Source organism: Nicotiana tabacum, chromosome 22 (genome assembly GCF_000715075.1).
Source record: "Nicotiana tabacum cultivar K326 chromosome 22, ASM71507v2, whole genome shotgun sequence".
Lineage (NCBI taxonomy): Eukaryota > Viridiplantae > Streptophyta > Magnoliopsida > Solanales > Solanaceae > Nicotiana > Nicotiana tabacum.
In genome coordinates this window covers 152,015,723-152,020,314 of record NC_134101.1, presented here as the reverse complement: position 1 = coordinate 152,020,314, position 4,592 = coordinate 152,015,723, and the positions used below count along the sequence as shown (strand labels likewise).

General features: G+C 35.3%; 1 long non-coding RNA gene across 1 annotated transcript; it reads left to right on the top strand.

Annotated features, from left to right (window-relative positions):
• Positions 1 to 259: 259 nt before the first annotated feature.
• Positions 260 to 2,064, top strand: LOC107759708 (uncharacterized). The gene is made up of 2 exons (XR_001642225.2): positions 260 to 663; positions 1,949 to 2,064. It is a non-coding gene; the product is annotated as an uncharacterized LOC107759708 (long non-coding RNA).
• The last annotated feature ends 2,528 nt before the right edge of the window (positions 2,065 to 4,592 follow it).

Here is a 4,592-nt window from a genome sequence, read left to right as displayed (position 1 = left end):
TTGTCAATTCGGTCATTTAAAGTTAAATGAAGAGCAATGGGGCTTGTTTTCTTAAGATTCCGAAATTAGACCAGCTTCAGGCGGCCCAAATTCCCTCAAACCCGTCCAACCCACTCCCATTACCTGGCCTAGACCCCTTCCAAATCCACATGACGCCGTTTTGGTCACAGATGATCATGGCCATTCATCTAATCTGATCCTACGGTCCAGAACTGACCTCCCCCTTCCCTTATATCTGTCCGAATACCCCTAACCCTATAGAAGCCCTTAATTTCCTCTTTTGTCAAATCCTTTCAAACCCTAGCTGCCTACCACCACCCCTACCAGTGCACAACCCCAAATCCACCCAAACTCCCACCATACAATCTCTCTATCATCTCCCCATGACTATCCCACTGTTAATTTTTGCTAAAAACTCACTTAATCTCTCAAATTTCAAATCTCAAAACCAAACCCTAGCTGCCATGCAATCTGTCTTCATGACCTCAAACAATCCGTCCTCTTTTATGGTTGAGACTCACATTAGCAGAAAGCTCTTTACAAGAGATGTCCACTGATGTGAGTTTCATCCCATTTCTCGGAAGTCACGTTTTAGTTAGCTGGCTGTTGGCCGGCCAATTCTTCTGGAAGGTTTTCTCTACCATATTAATAGAGCTTCAATAGGTAATCTCTTTTTCATCCTCTCCCCACTTTTGAGATATTTGCATTAGGTTAGAAATTTTTGTTTTTCGTGGATCTATCACTTTGTTTAGGTTTTACTTAGGATTAATTTCTTCGATTGAACTCATTTGGTTGATTGATTTAAATTGTTAATATTGGCAAGTTGTATTTGTATTTTGAAATTCATTTGGTCAAGACTCAAATTTATTTAGAGGTAGGTTATCAGTGATTTTGTTAGTCCTTAATCATGATGTTTAGGCAAAATTGGTAGTTTAAATCGCATTTTGTTTTCTTAGAAATTAATTAAATGCCAATGTTCTGTCTTAATTAATTAGTAATTTCTTAATCAGTTATGTTTAACATTTGCTCGTTTTAACTAGGATCTAAGTCTTAGTCTGCTTTTAGGTTTTAAATCTGAAATAAATAGTAAATACAGGAATTGAAGGGGCTAAAGGGTATACCAAAAGTAGGGAATCTTGTTTAGTTATTTAGGAAGCTTCTAGGAGGGGCCAATTTGCAAAGAAAGAAAATAAGGTGGCCAGGTGTTAGGGCTGAAGAGTGAATACAAAAAATACTAAGGTTTAAAAAGGATGAAAGAATAACTAAAAAGTGACATTTGTATAAAAATCGATTGAAAAAGATATTTTTGTTCTATTTTTACGGTTGACAGTCTCCTATATATTCCTTGACTCTCTACACAACACACACACAGATTTTGACATTTCTTCGGAGAATTTTTCATTACTCTCAATCTGCATACACTTTTATTTTTTCTATATTATCAGAGAATCAACACTCACCCTCACTTGTTTCTTCTCACAAAAAATATTCTGAAAGTAGGAATCAGAATTCATCAACATAGTTCCATTGGTTCTATTTTGGAGTTTTGGGAGTAAGGTTTAAAGCTGTTGTATGTTGTTTTCTGCTACTATGTTTGTTCTTCATGTTACTCCTTCCCAACTTCAGAGATTTATTTTCTTTTTGTCTATTATGTTGTAAGCCAGGTACCATTCTCGATCAAATAATGGAAATGTGGTTTATTTGAAGCACAAAGTTGTTAATTGCTTTGATTTTCATTGTTGCTAATTTATTTGATATCCCTCAAGTTGTGTTTGTTTGATTATTGTTTGAAATCTATTTTTGAGTGATAAGTTGAATATACTGTGTTATTTTTTAATTTTCCTACTCATTGTATGCCTAAAATTCCATATAACATGCTAAAATTGCAGTAGCCTACTCATTTCTGATAACAAATGTCTTCCATGATAATTGTTGATATTCAACCCAGGAGTTTTCGAGCTTGGAGTAATTATGTTTACGTGTGGTAAAGTCAGATTAAGCTGTAAAAGAAGTTGTAGTATTGATTTTATTAGGATGAACAATGTTATAATAATTCATTTTTACTATTATTTCGTTGTTCCTTCTTAGTTCCACTACAACTGATTATGTTGTGATAATCATCAGGGGGAGGGATATTAATATTGTCTCCAATCATTGATTCATATGGATATGTAGCTATTAGTTTAAAATTCCTATACCAAATTAAGTTTTTTTACAGTACTACAAATGTGATTTGCTGAAATTGTGTGTGCTGGGCACATTCGGAAGCCCAAAATCTTAACTCGAAATGGTTAGGGTAAGGTTAAATTGGTGCATGGGTTTGGAGTCATTTGGACTCACTCACTTTTGGGCCCGGTCCTTTTGAGCCTATTTAGCAGTTTGTACACAAGTTGTCATGCTATCTCAGAAATGCTTTCTCATGCTTTGGACTTCAGCTCAAGCCCATTTGCGTTTCATACTTGATACGCTAAAGGTCCAATATGGATTGTCAATCTAACATGGCTCGTAACACCATTATTCAGCTTTAGCAACGATAAAAATCAAAGCAAGAGGATTTTCTTTCTAGAAAGTGTTTCAGTACCCAACTTAATTGCAATTGATAATTTTAGATGGTTCTTATAACTTTAGATAAGTCGTTAGATCCAACCTTTCATCAAAAAAAAATTTCGTGCATCAAAAGTTATAGTACTAGCATGAATCTTTTTTGGGGGTTATATCGATATACCTGCCAGCCCAACTTTGTAAAATTAGAACTTCTACATCAATTACAAATTTAGTTTAGAACAAACAACTCTTGAATATGCGTAAGATGCTTTAGGCGCGTTCTAAATATTCTATCGTGATAATGTACACGTTCGCTTGACATAACTACGATCCTCCAAATAAATCAAAGTATGCATTCGTGCGACTTTGGCCAAACGATCTTAATGATTAATATAGTGATATTAATTGTGTACATGTACACGTGACATAATTTTGGCACAATAAACAAAACGGATTTACGCCCATGTGATCCGTTTCAAAGATAAATCCATAACGCCTTAATAAAGAACAGTAAAAGGTAAAACACATGTAGGTTCTAAAATACGTACTCCATCTGTTCCAATTTATGTGAACCTGTTTGACTGGGCACGGAGTTTAAGAAAAAATGAAGACTTTTGGAATTTGTGGTCCTAAACAAGTCAAAAAGGGGCCCAGAGTATTTGTGTGGTTATAAAAGCTTCTCACTAAGGGTAGAAGCATAAGTTTAAGCTAAAGTGTTACCAAATTTAGAAAGAGATTATTCTTTTTGAAACAGGCCAAAAAGAAAATAGGTTCACATAAACTGGAATGGAGGGAGTAATTAATAACTAATTAAGCGAGATATGATTAAAGAGACCATGCAAAAACTACGAAATTCGGGAATGCCTAATACATTCTCCCAGATTAACAGAATTCCTTACCTGATCTTCTGCGACTTTAAAACAGAGTCAATTTCCTCGATTTGGGATATAAAACAAACCATTGACTTGGAACATCATAATAAATATTCCAAGTGGCGACTCTAATTAAATAAATAATTCCATTACGAATAATATCTCTTTAATTGAAAAAATTCCCTATTCCTTGGAAAAAGGAGGTGTGACATATCCGACCCACACAAGGCTCAATCTCAAATAGGCTATGTGTTTACCTATGGAGCCACTGCCATATCTTAGTGATCGACTAAGCAATCAATCGTGGCTACTTCATCTAATCATGCTGAGATAATTTCTATTCATGAAGCAAGTCGAGAATGTGTGTGATTGAGGTATATGATACATCTTATTCGAGACAAATATGGTTTGAAATGTGACAAACTACCCACGATTTTTTATGAAGATAATGCAACATGCATAGCCCAATTGAAGAGAGGATTCATAAAATGAGATAGAACAAAGCAAATTTCACCGAAGTTAGTTTTCACACATGAGCTTCAAAAGAATGGTGATATCAATGTGCAACAGATTTGTTCAAGTGATAATATGGCTGATTTATTCAACAAATCTCTACCGACATCAACCTTCAAGAAGCTGGTGTACAAGATTATGATGCAAAGGCTCAAGGATGTGAATTGATGCTCCCATCCGGGGGAGTTAATATGAGTTGTACTCTTTTTCCCTTACAAGCCTTCGTCCCACTGGGTTTTCCTTGTAATATTTTTAATGAGGCAGCCAAAAGGCGCTTTCACGACCCAAAATCTAAACCACCGTGATGGCACCTAACCCCACCCACTATGTAAGCCAACTAACAATAAACATAATATAATAATACTGATTTGAGTCAAAAATGAGATAACCAAATTTTATAAAATTCTTCAAGGACTGGTAGTACAAATCATGAGCGTCTAAGATTTAGAATTTACAATGCTGGTGTGAAATAAAAATACATCATCTATTTGAAATATATATGAACAGATTAATAATTCTAAAGCTACGAAGAACAAGAGGCAGTTGTGACTAGAACGCAGGTACATCTTCTGATCCATCTCCCGCCGTACGTAGCAACCTCATCATCCAATATCTGCCCGCAAGGTACATAAGTGTAGTATGAGTACAACCGACCCCATGTAC